This window comes from Manis javanica, chromosome 6, assembly GCF_040802235.1.
Source record: "Manis javanica isolate MJ-LG chromosome 6, MJ_LKY, whole genome shotgun sequence".
Taxonomy (NCBI): Eukaryota; Metazoa; Chordata; class Mammalia; order Pholidota; family Manidae; genus Manis; species Manis javanica.
This window is the reverse complement of record NC_133161.1, coordinates 106050458-106068615: the sequence shown is the minus strand read 5'-3', so window position 1 is coordinate 106068615 and position 18158 is coordinate 106050458. Positions and strand designations below refer to the sequence as shown.

Here is an 18158-nt window from a genome sequence, read left to right as displayed (position 1 = left end):
TTTGGGTCCAGGAAGGCTGGAGACCACGCAGTGGTGTGGTCATAAGGATGGCAGACAAACACTTACCCTGCCCAGTCTCACACATACCAAGAAGAGGGGCCTTCTGAAGAGGCACGGAGCCCTGAGGCATGGGACAAGAATGTTTGTGCCGAAACAGACAAGACAGGGAAGACTGAACTCTCAAATCCTTCTGAAACTCATGCAAGGGGAGAGAGCCCCTTGACTTTCCCCTCAGAAGGAGCTGGTCTCCCCTAGTATGAAAGCTTATGAATGACTTCAACTAAGCCAGGAGCCACTCCACCTGCTAATACCCTTCATGATACACTGTGGATAAAGTGAAGGTCCCTATGGCCAGGATTGTCACCTGGCCCTGGTCGGCTAGCTCACTACACGTGTGTGGGCAATATGTTGCTATTCACTCTATATTAAGAGCTCCACCCAGTGCTCTGGGCAACACGGTGGCACGGCTGCAAGGCTGCAGGAGAGCAGAGCAGAAGCTGGAGTGGTGGCAGTGCCGAGGACAGAGACTGAGACAACTGCGGTGGCAGAGAGGCCCAGAGAATGGCTGTGTGGGCAGAAGAGCCCAGAGACAGAGACCAGCTTGCTGCATGCAGACTCGCTCTGAGTGGACGGGATTCTAGTGATTGACCTGCCACTGTGGAAATAAAGTTGGGTAGAAACCCTTTCACTCCAAGAACGTTCCACTGTCATTTTTTTGGTCTCGTTGACAGTGAACTTGTCTGGGGCTGAAAACCCACTAGCAAGACACATACACTGTACCCATGCCTAGAGGGTTCTAATTAGAGTTTGACTCCAACATCGACAGGAAAAGAAGTACCAGTTCGGTTGTGGAAGCAGATATACACCAAATTATATATATGAAGCCAATCTCTCCTGGCAAGAGCCCAGGGAGCATGTGAAAGAGCAGATGCTAAGTGGTCAGACCAAGGAGGATTAGACATAAGGTTTGAGCAGGCCATGTTCAATAAAACACCTGTACTCACTGCAGGATTCGGGTCTAATGTGTTACCCCAGACACCTGGGGGACAGGGGTCTAAATCACCCTCTAGGTTAACTAATTAAAGTGGAACTCCATAGCAGTTTACTGTATGTGAAGTGCAAATGCTACAACTCCCCTGGCATGTTCTAGCAGAGGCTTTCTGGGTCTATCAGAATCACCTGGGTACTTGGTAAATATTCCAAACCTTCTCTACTGCCACTCCACTCTACTTCTCTAGAGCAGGGACTCTCAGACCTCAGACACATCAGAAGCACTTGGGAAGCTTTCAAAATCTGTAAAGCCTAGGCCACATGCTAGACCAAGCAAATCAGACTCTGAGGCAGGGACTCAGGCGTCAGTAACTTTTGAAGCTTCCCAGGTGATTGTAATATGCAGACAAGATTGACAGTCAGTAGATAAAGGGTGCTGAAGGTCCAGAAGAGAAGGTTTTTCCTGCAGAGCAATCCCAGGAAAATGTCATGATCTTCCCCATTCTTTCTAGAGTTGTCAATGGATGTTAGCAGTATAATTATGCAATGAAAAGAAGGATATCCCAAGGTTTTTAGACATGAGCTGTGACTGGGTTCTAACCCTTGGAGACCTAGGATGTGGCTTTGGCCCACTGGCCGGATCGGCGTGGGGGAGGCCAAGTGGTAGATGGAGCCCTGACCAGAGCTCCTCCCTCAGTTGGGCTCGTGGGATGGTGACTGCACCCTGTGGTGTTCCCCAGACCCAGAAAATATGGTGATGATAAATATACTTACTCACTGAGAGAATTTCCTCATTTATTTCCTGGCCAGTGGAATAAAGACTATTATAGTAGACAAAGCCAGATGGAAACCCCTGGAAACTCTCCCCCTCCACTAACCTCACTGAGAGAGTGAACCAAGGTCAAACACCACCTCTCTAAGGAAGGTAGGAGACCAAAGCCTCCACGGCATACTTGAAAGATGCTTGGGTCACCTGTTAATCCCTGTTCACCTCGCCTGTTCGGCTGATACAAAAGTAAGATGGGCCATGGATTTCCCCTCACCAAAGGTGGACACTGAGCCCTTAATGTGACGTCCGTCTTCAGGGTGACCAAGCTGCTAACTGATGGAAGTCGTTACCTTGGGCCCCTCTCATAAGGAAGGGAATGGTGACTGGTCCTCACAGGGGGAGACATGCTTGGCAGAAAGCAGTCTTCCTTCCCCCACTTCTGCCAGTGCTGCTACAAATGGACTGACAGGTGCCTTTTCCACCATCATGTTGGCCTGCACATATTGCTTCTGTTCGAGGAAGTCGTTTCATGGTGAGGGATGTATGGCAATGCGATTCTGTTATTGGCCCCTGTTCGTCATCTCAGAAGCTGAAAGCTCAGTTACTATACCAGTTGGGAGACAGTATTCTGCTAGACTAGACACTATCCTAGAATGACCTGCAGTACATTCCCTAACCAGTGGCTCACATGCGGTGTCATCTTACCTGTGCCTGGGTTCAGAACCAAGGCGTGCAGGTAGCAGTGGCCTTAGTTACTAAACTCTTGATGAGTGTTTGCTTTCAGTCTCACAATCTCAGCTTCATTGTCCTTACAGGTCTTATGCCCAGGCAAGGATGCTTCACTGGAGAACAGAGTCCTGATTGCAAGACTGGAAAGCTGACACTCAGCCTTCGCCATCTTGAACCCCTCTTATCACCAAGCCGACAAAGAAGGGGGTGACTCCATCATCAGAACTGATCCCGTGGGGGCCGCTACTACCCTGAGAACACGGGGTTCCCCAGAGTCAGGGAACCGTGACCACCCCGTGACAGTAGGCTGTCGGGCCCAACTAAGTGAATATCTCGGTCAGCCCACCAAGCAGAGAGCCCTGCCCAGACGAGCGCCGGCAGAGTGTAAGGAGAGCATAGGACAGGCGGGGAAGGGGACTGCGTGACCAGCACAGGTGAGCCGCGCAGCTTGAGACCTTAGCAGTTCTTATTTATAGTCACTGTGTATTCCTTCCTTTTTATTATCTGCTACATTATGTACAGACCCCAAGTTGTAGCTAATGTCTTACGCTTCAGGCAAAAAAGGGTGTCTGTCTCGGTATCTCCCATGATCGTATGTCAGCTTTGGGGATTTTCTGTGTTTCCTATATTAAGGACATGGATTTCTCACTGGGTGAAGTTCCAGGGTGGAGGCGAAGGGACCAAAGGAACAGATTGTATGGAGACCCTCCAATGCCACTCCAGAACCACTGTCTGCCCTTCTCCCCCTGCTGCATGCCCTAAGAGCCTGACCCATAGCACTGAGCCTTTGACCTCTGGCTTCCAGTTGAGTTTACACAAGAGGGAGCATTAACAATAAATCAGAGAGAGAGGGGGAGGGCAGCAAGGGAGGCACGTCTTTATTCTTCCGGTTTCTCCCTGCAGGGCTGCCGGGACTAGCAACCTACCTTCCTGGGGTGACGGGCCCCTCCAGACAGCCCACTTCTCCCAATTCTGGTTAGTTGCTTTCTGCATTTGCCCTGTCAGGCCCAGGAGTTCTCCAAGACACCGGCACCAGCCTCTACCCTGCCCACACATATAACAAATCTCTTTATTAAAATTGCCTCAAATTACCCAATCTGAGTGTGCCATCTGTTTTTGCCAGGACCCTGACTGATACAGTTCTCTTAAATAGATTTTTTTCTTTATATGCTTTTGCTACCTAAAAAGATTTAGGAATTTTTAATTAAAAGAAAAGTTTCCAAAAAGAAAAACTCATTTTGGATGATTTTTTTTTTTTTTTTTTACATTTTGGGATGAAGAAATTCTAAATGGCCCTGATTTTGGATTGCAGTCTGCCAAACTGCACTGTAAATAGCTTTGATTTGGAATTGTATGCCCCAGACTCAAGGTTATTTGCAAATTTATTTTACCAAAATCAGAAACCAGGTTTGAGAATCCCAGTCCTCTTATTTAAGGGAAATATTGTAACAAACTGAGCATAATTGAAGAAGGAAAGTATAGAAACATTTTTCTAGCCCGTGTATATCTAATTTGCAAACCACAAACAGTATTTAAGCCATTCATTTGAGCTCATTTGCTCAGTTATTGCAGCTACTTCAATCAGAACCATAGTTCTCTCTCTGTGCTGCCCAGCTGAGGATGTCAATTCAGCACCCTGTTATTAGTACGCTGAGTCAGAATTTCTAAAGATTCTTTAACAAGCTAGCCAAAGAAATTAACACATTTTATTTCTCTTCAAAAATATTCAAAATCTGAATATAGGCAAAAATAAATGCATCTCAGGATGGGTTATAAAATAAGCACTCAGAATAATGTGACAATTAGTAAGAACAGGACTAAAATTATTTCTATTTTTCCAGGTAGCAGTGTACTTACTTCAATAGTTGGTTCTTGTGATTATACATATATGAGAACTGCATAATCACTAACTTCATCTCTTTGTACTCATAATTTCAGGAGGGTTTTTCTAACATCTGGATGTTAAATGTGATTCTTTTAGACTCAGATTTAATTAAGCCCCCAAACTTTATGACAAGATGACAGGTGCTCCGTACTTCCACAGCCCGAAGTGACTTAGGCAGTGGGTCACTTCAGAGGATGGTCAGAGAGAGTTGCCAGTAACTGGGGTGAGGGCCTTTGCATGCACTTTAAGCCCATGAGGGGGGGTCACAAGATGACCACTCTAATATACTGACACTCATACCCCCAGAGCAACGGATGTAACCTTTGCTGCATATTCGATTCACTGAGGACCTTTAAAAATGTCCATTAGCTCAGAATGTCTGGAAGTAGGAGTGGTTTTTAAGCTCCCAGGTAATTTTCAGTGCAACAAAATTTGGGAACTGCTACCCTAAGGTTTGAGGGAGCATGAGAATCAGTTATGACCCTCCTTGGAAAGAGTAAAGATGCAACTGACTAAATAACTGAAGGGAGGCGGCTGGAGGAGACAGGAATGCCTGTGTTTCCTTCTGGGTCAAGAAAAGCTGCTGCCCAGGGAGGAGCCTGTCTTAGGCCCAACTTGTCTTGTCCTTACCAGGCCAGAAAGGCTCCAGCCAGGGCTGAGGCAACCCTGAGGAGAAAGATACCATCAGTTATTGAATGCAGAGGCTAAGGGGGGAGCAATTCAGTGGCTCCCAGAGCAGATGTGTCAAGAGGGCTCCCCAGAGCAGCCCATGAGCTAGCAAGGACGCCAGCTCTGGCTCTCACCAGATCACTGCAGTGCCAGGAGGCAAGACTGTCCTCACCCCTTCGCCTCTTCGCCCTCTCCACCTCTTTTGTAGAGTCCAAGAAATGAGCAAGCAATGGAAAAGTTACAGAAAAGCTAGCAGAGAAGGAAGCTGAGCACCGCCTGCCCCCAGTCACGGGCTCTGTGTGAAGCAGTGTGGAGTGTGAAGTGGACGTCAAAGGACATTTGGAGCTTCGATTTACAGGGGTGGGTGTTTTATTACTACTGGGCAAGGGCTGTCTTTGGGATTAAAGACATAGAAGGGAATTTTATTATCTGAAAGTAACCAAAGTTTGGGGTTCTGTCCAAAATTTCATCTAGGGGCAAGAAAAAATGACCCCAAATTTGGGGGTTGAAAGACAACAGGCAAAGAATAAAGTTTTTTTCTGCTTTGCACACTTTCAAGCTACAATGGCTCAGTAAAATGTCCATTGTATTTGGTCGTGCACCAGATGGAAAGATGACAGAAGGACCCTGGGCCTGCGACCAGAGCCCCAAATTGGGGCATTTGTCTCAACTGCATGGCAGGTACTTACTCAGAGAGCCAGAGTCCTGATCTCTCTACTCGATGGCCATGAACAGCAGGTCACCCACTCAGGAACTGGAGCTCACAGCAAACAACAAAAAGAATAGGACTGACAACAGGACTTTGCACCCTAAGAGAGAGAAGCTCCCCAGGGCAGCACTAAGGCAGAACCAGAGAGGAGACGCCCCTGCTGAAAGTGCACAGTGCCCGTGAGTCCCATCAATCTGTGACCATGATGGCTCAGCAATAGTCCATCAGAGCCCCACTAAATGAAGGTCTTTATGAACCATGAGTCCAGATGTGCATGCAGATCGAATACTAATAACAGAAAAAGCGTTTAATAAGAGGATCCACATTTGTTTCTGGAAAGAAAGAAAAAACCCTTTGCAAATGAAGAAAAAAAGGTAAATTGTTAAACCTGATCAGCTACAAAACATGTAAAGCAGACGTCATAGAAATAGTAAAATAATGAAAACATTCCTACTAAAATACAGAACCAAAGGAGGATCACATTTCTATTCAATACTGCTGCTATGGACAGAACTGTGTTCCCCAATGCACACTTGTTGAAGCCCTGATCCCTGGAACTGAGAGAGGGTCTTTAAGGAGACAATTAAGGTTTAATGAGGTCTAGGGTAGAGCCCTAATCCAATAGGACTGGTGTCCAAAGAGGAAGAGAGAGAATGACATGGGATGTGTGCACACAGAGTCAAGTCCACGCGAGAGTACAGTGAGAAGGAGTCCCTGCCAGCCAAGGAGGGAGGCCCAGAGGAACCCGCCCTGCGGGCTCCTTGATCCCGACTTCCCGACTGTAGGATGGTCACAGAAGAACTTCCTGTCATTCAAGCTGCCCAGTCAGCACAAGCAGACTAATATATTTGCCTTAGAGATTTCTAGCTGCTCCATAAGAGAAAAAAAATGTATCAGGAGATGAAAAAAAGAAACAACTATCATTATTCTTAGGTTATCTCTTTGTCTATGTAAATGCCCCAAAATCAACAATGGAGAAATTACTAGACTCAATAAGAGTTTGAAATTATAAGTTATTCATTTAGTTGCTTAATACAAAAACAATATTCCTGTGAGTGCACTTGTGCACTCACCCTCCCGGTGATTGGATTTGCACTGCCAGGTATCAGGAATTATGATAAACCTCTAAAATTAACACAGTGCAAATTTGGTACAGGCAGCTGCCTATAGATGTATAGTCATGCATCTGTTAATGTACAGGAAAGCATGGTTTAGCATACAGGAATTATGTAATAGCAGAACCAGCTTTCAAGAAAAAGTTGAAGTAGAAACATTTCCAGGAATATGAGAACTGGAAGAGATGACTACCCATCATGCTTCATTTTAAAAGTGTGTGTGTTTTAGCAGGTGAAAAATAACCTAGGAATCATAGATTGAATGCAAGGGAAAGTGGAGTGGAGCGTAGGAGACATATGTATAAATTAAGCTACTTTAATCATATAAAACACTAAAAATAACTTCTAATAAATTCCTAATTTAAGGTTAAATAAAGATAAAATACTGGACAAAATAGCATATTAAAGTGGACAGAATCCAAGTATTCCAATATCCTTGTATTTGAGGAGTGGAGGGTAAGCTATTACTTATCCCTAATCTTTGGGGCTAAATTTCTAGGTAACCTAAGAATATGAAATATTTAATTTACATATTAGTAGAATATTTAAATGGAATAAAGGGGTTACTTTTTTTCAAAGAAGACAGGAAAGGAAAAAATTAAACACACAAAAGAGAGAAAACTTCAAACCATAAGATCTTATAAATAAATAAATACAAATGTGATGTATTTATTGTAATCACAATAAACAGAAATAACTAAGCTTATCAGTTAAATACAGAGATTACCAACTATATTAAAATTTTTTTAATACAGTTATATGCCATTCACTAGAACATGTCACTGCAAAGCAGAATTGATCCAGACAGCATTAGTAGTGCTTGGAGAGCATTATGTGTTGATAAAGGCTTAAAACACCAGGATAATACACAAATTTGAAATTTGTTTAATTTGAAAGTTGTTTAATAACTTCAAATATATATATATACACACATAAAACAATGGCCAGAACTACAAAGAGAAATTAGTGGAAGATTTTAACACACTTTTCTTTACAATGTATAAATCAGTAAGAATATTGAAGATTTAGTCAAAGCAATTAAAAAGCATTGCCTAATGGACATGTATAGAATACTACACCAAAAATACTGGAGAATATGTGTTTTCACATATAATAAACACATAAAATTAAGCAAAGCACTTTCCTGAGCTCTGTGAGTTCTAGTGAATTATCAAATCCAAAAAGAGGGTCAGATTTTTAGCCAGTCAGTCAGAAATGCAGATTGTTCTGGGACTTGCGATGTCACCTGAAGTGGGGGCGGTCTTGTGAAAGCAAGCCTTTCGCAGGTGGTATGGGTCTGCACTGACTCCAGAGAGTTAGTGTCAGAATTCAATTGAATTAGACAGTGAGTGTTGGAGGGTTGGAGGATTGGTTGCTCATGTCAGGAAAAGACAACAGTTATATGTAGTTTTCTATCATACATTCTCATTGCTGTTCAGCATTCCATTGTGAGAATATTCATGCTTTATTATATTTTTATTGAAGTATAGTTGATATACAATATTGTGTTGGTTGCAAGTATACAACATACTGATTTGACAGTTATGTATGTTATTAAATATATTTAATCTATTGTGTCTGTGTTGGACATTTGGGTAGTTTTCCATCTGGGGCTAATATTACTAGTACAGCTGTGAACAACATTCCAGTACACATTTCTTTGGGTATATACATCAGGGTGCAACTTCCAGGCACAGGGTATGCTTTATTCAGGGTTATTAGGTACTGTCAAACATTTTCCAAAGTGGTTATACCAGTTTACATGTTCACTGGCAATATATGAGAGTTCCAGTTGTTTCTCATTCTCAGCAACTTTTAAACATAAAGCAATATACTGATCAAAACCTTACACCATCTTCCTTATCATGAAAGATGTTAAAACTTCATTTTAAAATCAAGATCAAGAGTTCATTTTTCATTGCTGAGCAGTATTTCACTGTGGGAATGTCCCATAGCAGGTTAATCCATTCACTAACTGGTAAACATTTGAGTTGTTTCTAGTTTGGGGCTATTATAAATAAATCTGTTGTGACTATTTGCCTACAAATCTTGTGTTAACATATATTTTCTTTCTCTTAAATAAATACCTAGGAATGGGATTTCTGAATTTTATGGAAGGTGGATGTTTTCTAATTAATGCAGCAATATAGATTAATCTCAAAAGCATTAGGCTGAGTGTAAAAAAAAAGAGGCATAAAGGCTACATATTTTATAATCCTGTTGATACATCATTCTAGACCACTGAACAGAATCAGACTGAAGGCTGCTTGGAGGTGAGAGAGAGGTTTGGGTAACTTGATGAGGTAATAAATATGTTCTATGTATTTTTATATGGTGGTAGAGTTTGTCAAATACATACATTTGTCAAAACTCATTGAAGTGTACATCTGAAAAGGGTGAATTTTACTGCAGATAAAATACACCTCAATAAACCTGACTTTAAAATAAAACAATGTACATATGAATAGCAAGACCATCTTAGAATCCTGTTCTCCAGTGTTCTAGAAGATCCAGCCCATAGGGTAAATTTGTAAATGAAACAATAAGTATAAGACTTAGAAAAAAAGAAATTTCCATTATTTACACTTCATGATTATGTAAAAACTGTGTAAAAATGGAAACTATTAAAACTGATTGGAATTACTAGCAAAGCTAAATGGCATTGCCAGATCTCAAATCAATATAAAAATATCATGTGCATTTTACATGTTAGAAATAAACAGAAAATTTTTTAAAGATTGATATAGTGACAAAAATTAAAACTGCTTAATGAAGGGTGACATTAACATTTATATAGAAAATTTAAAAATGTCATTAAGTTATTTTATAAATACTAAAGAATTAAAGAGACATACCATGTTTTTGGACAGGAAGATATATCATGTAACAGTTATATGATATTACTTCATATTCATGAAATAAAACCTAAATTTTTCATGATAAATTCAACCTACTTTCACATGGAAGACAAAATATATAGGAAAAGCTAAGACATTCCTGAATAGTAAACTTATGTGAGAGCCTGTGTCCTACTGTTCTTCAAGACTGGTTATAAAACAGTTGTCATTAAGAGAGTGTGAAGTTATGTCCTGGGATAGGTAAATAAACAAAAGAGAAAGAACACAGATCTTAGAAACAATCCCAGGCAGAAATAAAAAGCTAGAGTATGTGATGGGCAGCATGCCGACTTCCACTGTACACTTTTCACAAATTCTAAGTAAATTAAGTATTTAAACTTCAAAGTGAAACCTTAAATTATTAGAAGAAAATAGAGCAGGAAATCTTTAAGAAATTAAAATTTATTTCTTAAATAAGACACTAAAAAGGTAATTCAAAAGTAGAAAATTGATAAATTTGACAATATAATTGAGAACTTCTGTTCATAAAAAGACACCAGAGAAAGAATGAAAAACAAATCCTAAACTGGAATGTATTTATAACAAATATAACTGGCAAAAAAAATGAGTAGCTAAATTATACCATAATTTATCTTAGTCTGATATTGACAAACTGTTTTTCTTTCATTTCTACCCTCTCTAATACATGGTGATGTTACAAACATTGTACTCTTTTTGCTAAGAGTAGTATTGCTATGTCAAAAAGACAGATTTTGGGGGCGGAGCCAAGATGGCGGCGTGAGTAGAGCAGTGGAAATCTCCTCCCAAAAACACATAGAGCTATGAAAATATAACAAAGAAAAATCTTCCTAAAATAGAGACCACAGGACACAGGACAACATCCAGACCACATCCACACCTGCAAGAACCCAGCGCCTTGTGAAGGGGGTAAGATACAAGCCCCAGCCCGGCGGGACCCGAGCGCCCCTCCCCTCGGCTCCCGGCGGGTGGAGAGAAACCGGAGCGGTTTTTTTTTTTTTTTGGCGAGCGCTTTTTGGAAGCCTTAGAGGGACGGGCCCCCGTTGCTGGGGAGGCAGGGTGGCGGGACCCGTGAGGAGGTGCCTGGGAACGGCGCCGGAGGACAAAGAATATCCCGCGTTTCTCCCTGCGAGACCTGGGGGCGGGTGCCTGAGACTGGTGCCTGAGGACGGAGGAGGTCGCGCGTTTTTCCCCTTTTTTTTTTTTTTTTCTCTTTTTGGCGAGCGCTTTTTGGAAGCCTTGAAGGGACGGGGACGCCAGTGCTAGGGAGGCACGGTGGCGGGACTGGTGAGCGGGTGGCTGGGACCGGCGCCTGAGGACAAAGAATATCCCCCATTTTTCCCTGCGGGACCAGTGGGCGGGTGCCTGAGACCGGCACTTGAGGACAGAGGAAATCGCGCGTTTTTCCCCTTTTTTTTTTTTCTCTTTTCTGCGAGTGCTTTTTGGAAGCCTAAAAGGGACAGGGACCCCGGTGCTAGGGAGGCAGGGCGGCGGGACTGGTGAGCGGGTGCCTGGGACCGGCACCTGAGGACAAAGAATATCCCGCATTTTTCCCTGTGGGACCGGTGGGTGGGTGCCTGAGACCAGCACCTGAGGACGGAAGAAATCGCGCGTTTTTCCCCTTTTTTTTTCTCTCTTTTTGCCGAGTGCTTTTTGGAAGCCTTGAAGGGACAGGGACCCCGGTGCTAGGGAGGCAGGGCGGCGGGACTGGTGAGCGGGTGCGTGGGACCAGTGCCTGAGGACAAAGAATATTGAGCGTTCCTTCCCTGCGGGACCGGTGGGTGGGTGCTTTTTGGAAGCCTTGAAAGGACAGGGACCCTGGTGCTAGGGAGACAGGGCAGCAGGACCAGTGAGCGGGTGCCTGGGACCGGCACCTGAGGACAAAAAAAAAAAAAAAAAAAAATCGCTTGTTTTTTCCTTTTTTTTCCTTTTTTTTTTCTCTTTGTTTCTGTTCCCTCTCTCATTGTTGCTGCTGTTGTTTTGGTTTGGAGAGTGCTTTTTGGAAATCTTAAAGGGGCAGGACAGGTCACTTAGACCAGAAGCAGGGAATCTGGGGATCTCTGGGCACTCTAACCCCCTGGGCAGCAGGGAGCACAGAGGCCCCTTACGGAGATAAATAGTCTCCTGGCTGCTCCCCCTCCAACGGGGCTCCACCATTTTGGAGGACAGCCCCAGCCAGGCCACGCCCATGGCAACAGCGGAGATAAACCCTAAAGCAACTGGGCAGGAAGCAGAAGCCCTGTCTGCGCACAGCTGCCCAGCACAAGCCACTAGAGGTCGCTATTCTCCCAGGAAAAGGCTACAAACCAACAAGAAGGGAAGCTCTTCCAGCGGTCACTTGTACCAGCTCTGCAAACTATCTCTATCACCATGAAAAGGCAAAACTACAGGCAGACAAAGATCACAGAGACAACACCTGAGAAGGAGACAGACCTAACTAGTCTTCCTGAAAAAGAATTCAAAATAAAAATCATGAACATGCTGACAGAGATGCAGAAAAAAATGCAAGAGCAATGGGATGAGATGCAGAGAAAAATGCAAGAGCAGTGGGATGAAGTCCGGAAGGAGATCACAGATGTCAGGAAAGAGATCACAGAAGTGAAACAATCCCTGGAAGGATTTATAAGCAGAATGGATAAGATGCAAGAGGCCATTGAAGGAATAGAAGCCAGAGAACAGGAACGTATAGAAGCTGACATAGAGAGAGATAAAAGGATCTCCAGGAATGAAACAACACTAAGAGAAATATGTGACCAATACAAAAGGAAAAACATTCGTATTATAGGGATACCAGAAGAGGAAGAAAGAGGAAAAGGGATAGAAAGTGTCTTTGAAGAAATAATTGCTGAAAACTTCCCCAAACTGGGGGAGGAAATAATCGAACAGACCATGGAATTATACAGAACCCCCAACAGAAAGGATCCAAGGAGGACAACACCAAGACACATAATAATTAAAATGGCAAGGATCAAGGACAAGGAAAGAGTTTTAAAGGCAGCTAGAGAGAAAAAGGTCACCTATAAAGGAAAACCAATCAGGCTAACATCAGACTTCTCAACAGAAACCCTACAGGCCAGAAGAGAATGGCATGATATACTTAATGCAATGAAACAGAAGGGCCTTGAACCAAGGATACTGTATCCAGCACGACTATCATTTAAATATGATGGTGGGATCAAACAATTCCCAGACAAGCAAAAGCTGAGGGAATTTGCTTCCCACAAACCACCTCTACAGGGCATCCTACAGGGACTGCTCTAGATGGGAGCACCCCTAAAAAGAGCACAGAACAAAACACACAACATATGAAGAATGGAGGAGGAGGAATAAGAAGGGAGAGAAGAAAAGACTCTCCAGACAGTGTCTATAACAGCTCAATAAGCGAGCTAAGTTAGGCAGTAAGATACTAAAGAAGCTAACCTTGAACCTTTGGTAACCACGAATCTAAAGCCTGCAATGGCAATAAGTACATATCTTTCAATAGTCACCCTAAATGTAAATGGACTTAATGCACCAATCAAAAGACATAGAGTAATAGAATGGATAAAAAAGCAAGACCCATCTATATGCTGCTTACAAGAAACTCACCTTAAACCCAAAGATAAGCACAGACTAAAAGTCAAGGGATGGAAAAACATATTTCAGGCAAACAACAGTGAGAAGAAAGCAGGGGTTGCAGTACTAATATCAGACAAAAAAAACTTCAAAACAAAGAAAGTAACAAGAGATAAAGAAGGCCACTACATAATGATAAAGGGCTTAGTCCAACAAGAGGATATAACCATTCTAAATATATATGTACCCAATACAGGAGCACCAGCATATGTGAAGCAAATACTAACAGAACTAAAGAGGGAAATAGACTGCAATGCATTCATTGTAGGAGACTTCAACACACCACTCACCCCAAAGGATAGATCCACCGGGCAGAAAATAAGTAAAGACACACAGGCACTGAACAACACACTAGAACAGATGGACCTAATAGACATCTATAGAACTTTACATCCAAAAGCAACAGGATATACATTCTTCTCAAGTGCACATGGAACATTCTCCAGAATAGACCACATACTAGCTCACAAAAAGAGCCTCAGTAAATTCCACAATATTGAAATTCTACCAACCAATTTTTCAGACCACAAAGGTATGAAAGTAGAAATAAATTCTACAAAGAAAACAAAAAGGCTCACAAACACATGGAGGCTTAACAACATGCTACTAAATAATCAATGGATCAATGAACAAATCAAAATAGAGATCAAGGAATATATAGAAACAAATGACAACAACAACACTAAGCCCCAACTTCTGTGGGATGCAGCGAAAGCAGTCTTAAGAGGAAAGTATATAGCAATCCAGGCACACTTGAAGAAGGAAGAACAATCCCAAATGAATAGTCTAACATCACAACTATTAAAACTGGAAAAAGAAGAACAAATGAGGCCTAAAGTCAGCAGAAGGAGGGACATAATAAAGATCAGAGAAGAAATAAACAAAATTGAGAAGAATAAAACAATAGCAAAAATCAACAAAACCAAGAGCTGGTTCTTTGAGAAAATAAACAAAATAGATAAGCCTCTAGCCCAACTTATTAAGAGAAAAAGAGAGTCAACACAAATCAACATAATCAGAAATGAGAATGGAAAAATCACGACAGACTCCACAGAAATACAAAGAATTATTAAAGACTACTATGAAAACCTATATGCCAACAAGCTGGAAAACCTAGAAGAAATGGACAACTTCCTAGAAAAATACAACCTCCCAAGACTGACCAAGGAAGAAACACAAAAGTTAAACAAACCAATTACAAGCAAAGAAATTGAAACAGTAATCAAAAAACTACCCAAGAACAAAACCCCAGGGCCGGACGGATTTACCTCGGAATTTTATCAGACACACAGAGAAGACATAATACCCATTCTCCTTAAAGTGTTCCAAAAAATAGAAGAAGAGGGAATACTCCCAAACTCATTCTATGAAGCCAACATCACCCTAATACCAAAACCAGGCAAAGACCCCACCAAAAAAGAAAATTACAGACCAATATCCCTGATGAATGTAGATGCAAAAATACTCAATAAAATATTAGCAAACAGAATTCAACAGTATATCAAAAGGATCATACACCATGACCAAGTGGGGTTCATCCCAGGGATGCAAGGATGGTACAACATTCGAAAATCCATCAACATCATCCACCACATCAACAAAAAGAAAGACAAAAACCACATGATCATCTCCATAGATGCTGAAAAAGCATTTGACAAAATTCAACATCCATTCATGATAAAAACTCTCAGCAAAATGGGAATAGAGGGCAAGTACCTCAACATAATAAAGGCCATATATGATAAACCCACAGCCAGCATTATACTGAACAGCGAGAAGCTGAAAGCATTTCCACTGAGATCGGGAACCAGACAGGGATGCCCACTCTCCCCACTGTTATTTAACATAGTACTGGAGGTCCTAGCCACAGCAATCAGACAAAACAAAGAAATACAAGGAATCCAGATTGGTAAAGAAGAAGTTAAACTGTCACTATTTGCAGATGATATGATACTGTACATAAAAAACCCTAAAGACTCCACTCCAAAACTACTAGAACTGATATCGGAATACAGCAAAGTTGCAGGATACAAAATCAACACACAGAAATCTGTAGCTTTCCTATACACTAACAACGAATCAATAGAAAGAGAAATCAGGAAAACAATTCCATTCACCATTGCATCAAAAAGAATAAAATACCTAGGAATAAACCTAACCAAGGAAGTGAAAGACTTATACTCTGAAAACTACAAGTCACTCTTAAGAGAAATTAAAGGGGACACTAATAAATGGAAACTCATCACATGCTCATGGCTAGGAAGAATTAATATCATCAAAATGGCCATCCTGCCGAAAGCAATATACAAATTTTATGCAATCCCTCTCAAATTACCAGCAACATTCTTCAATGAATTGGAACAAATAATTCAAAAATTCATATGGAAACACCAAAGACCCCGAATAGCCAAAGCAATCCTGAAAAAGAAGAATAAAGTAGGGGGGATCTCACTCCCCAACTTCAAGCTCTACTACAAAGCCATAGTAATCAAGACAATTTGGTACTGGCACAAGAACAGAGCCACAGACCAGTGGAACAGATTAGAGACCCCAGAAATTAACCCAAACATATATGGTCAATTAATATTTGATAAAGGAGCCATGGACATACAATGGCAAAATGACAGTCTCTTCAACAGATGGTGCTGGCAAAACTGGACAGCTACATGTAGGAGAATGAAACTGGACCATTGTCTAACCCCATATACAAAGGTAAACTCAAAATGGATCAAAGACCTGAATGTAAGTCACGAAACCATTAAACTCTTGGAAAAAAACATAGGCAAAAACCTCTTAGACATAAACATGAGTGATCTCTTCTTGAACATATCTCCCCGGGCAAGGAAAACAACAGCAAAAATGAGCAAGTGGGACTACATTAAGCTGAAAAGCTTCTGTACAGCGAAAGACACCATCAATAGAACAAAAAGGAACCCTACAGTATGGGAGAATATATTTGAAAATGACAGATCCGATAAAGGCTTGACGTCCAAAATATATAAAGAGCTCACACGCCTCAACAAACAAAAAACAAATAACCCAATTAAAAAATGGGCAGAGGAACTGAACAGACAGTTCTCCAAAAAAGAAATACAGATGGCCAAGAGACACATGAAAAGATGCTCCACATCGCTAATTATCAGAGAAATGCAAATTAAAACTACAATGAGGTATCACCTCACACCAGTAAGGATAGCTGCCATCCAAAAGACAAACAACAACAAATGTTGGCGAGGCTGTGGAGAAAGGGGAACCCTCCTACACTGCTGGTGGGAATGTAAATTAGTTCAACCATTGTGGAAAGCAGTATGGAGGTGCATCAAAATGCTCAAAACAGACCTACCATTTGACCCAGGAATTCCACTCCTAGGAATTTACCCTAAGAACGCAGCAATCAAGTTTGAGAAAGACAGATGCACTCCTATGTTTATCGCAGCACTATTTACAATAGCCAAGAATTGGAAGCAACCTAAATGTCCATCTGTAGATGAATGGATAAAGAAGATGTGGTACATATACACAATGGAATACTACTCAGCCATAAGAAGTGGAAAAATCCAACCATTTGCAGCAACATGGATGGAGCTGGAGAGTATTATGCTCAGTGAAATAAGCCAAGCGGAGAAAGAGAAATACCAAATGATTTCACTCATCTGAGGAGTATAGGAACAAAGGAAAAACTGAAGGAACAAAACAGCAGCAGAATTACAGAACCCAAAAATGGACTAACAGGTACCAAAGGGAAAGGAACTGGGGAGGATGGGTGGGCAGGGAGGGATAAGGGGGGGGAAGACGAAGGGGGGTATTAAGATTAGCATGCATGGGGGGGAGGGAGAAAGGGGAGGGTGGGCTGCACAACACAGAGAGGACAAGTAGTGACTCTACCACATTTTGCTAAGCTGATGGACAGTAACCGTAATGTGGTTGTTAGGGGGGACCTGATATAGGGGAGAGCATAGTAAACATAGTATTCTTCAGGTAAGTGTAGATTAAAAATTTAAAAAAAAAAGAAAGAAAGAAAGAAAAGGGGGATTACTCCTTAACAGGATAAAACTATTGGTAAATCAAAGATCAACGCATGCTTTAAATATCCTTAATGTTGATCACTTAAAGGGTGTCAAATGATCAGCTATGGAGGTACTCTTTTCTGATAATATTCCTTTCTCTTAATTAAAAAAAAAAAAAAAAAAAAAAGCAGTTACTGTGTGCTGACCTCCAATGAGTTCTGCACAGTGGTATAGAGGGCATGTCAAAGTGTGGGCAAAGGGTCTGTTTGTTTCTACGCAGAAGATCAAGGCCTAGCTTGGATACCCAGAAAATGAACTAAGATACGATATGAGGAGGAGCTTCCGGCATCAGCACTCTCTGGAGGACTCGTGCCGGGGGATGATCATCAAAAAGCCTCCACAGGGATCCGGCCGATGCTGCGGTTGTGGCTGCATCCAGCCCACCGTCTCCTGGACTTGCCATAAGAAGGAGGAGGGAGATGTCTAGGCTGGCATGTGCATACAGTGAGACAACGAATTTGACTGGATCTGTACTGTTGGAACTCAACCAGGAGTTGGGAGGGGTGCAAGTTGTAGCACCCCAAAATCTCATGACTATAGACTATCTATGGTTAAAAGAACATATGGGATGTGAACAGATCCCAGAAATGGGCTGCTTTAATTTGTCTGATGGTTCAAGTACAGTTGGACAATATCCATCATATCATAGATAAATTTTCACAAATGCCTAGGGTGCCTAAATGGTTTTCTTGGCTTCACTGGAGATGGATGGTAATTATAGATTTGCTTTGTTT

At 41.8% G+C, this 18158-nt stretch overlaps 1 protein-coding gene and 1 long non-coding RNA gene across 4 annotated transcripts in view; one reads left to right on the top strand and one right to left on the bottom strand.

Moving 5' to 3' along the window:
• The window catches only part of LOC140849957 (uncharacterized), a 31589-nt gene extending 27950 nt beyond the window's left edge, over positions 1 to 3639 (top strand). Inside the window, exon 3 of one of the 2 annotated variants that reach the window (XR_012132447.1) lies at positions 2575 to 3639. This is a non-coding gene — a long non-coding RNA (uncharacterized lncRNA). The remainder of the gene's footprint in view (positions 1 to 2574) is intronic. The other variant, XR_012132446.1, reaches the window with a different exon arrangement.
• Positions 1 to 18158, bottom strand: part of LOC108400750 (dedicator of cytokinesis protein 1-like) — a 436037-nt gene that overhangs the window by 250182 nt on the left and 167697 nt on the right. The window lies entirely within an intron of this gene.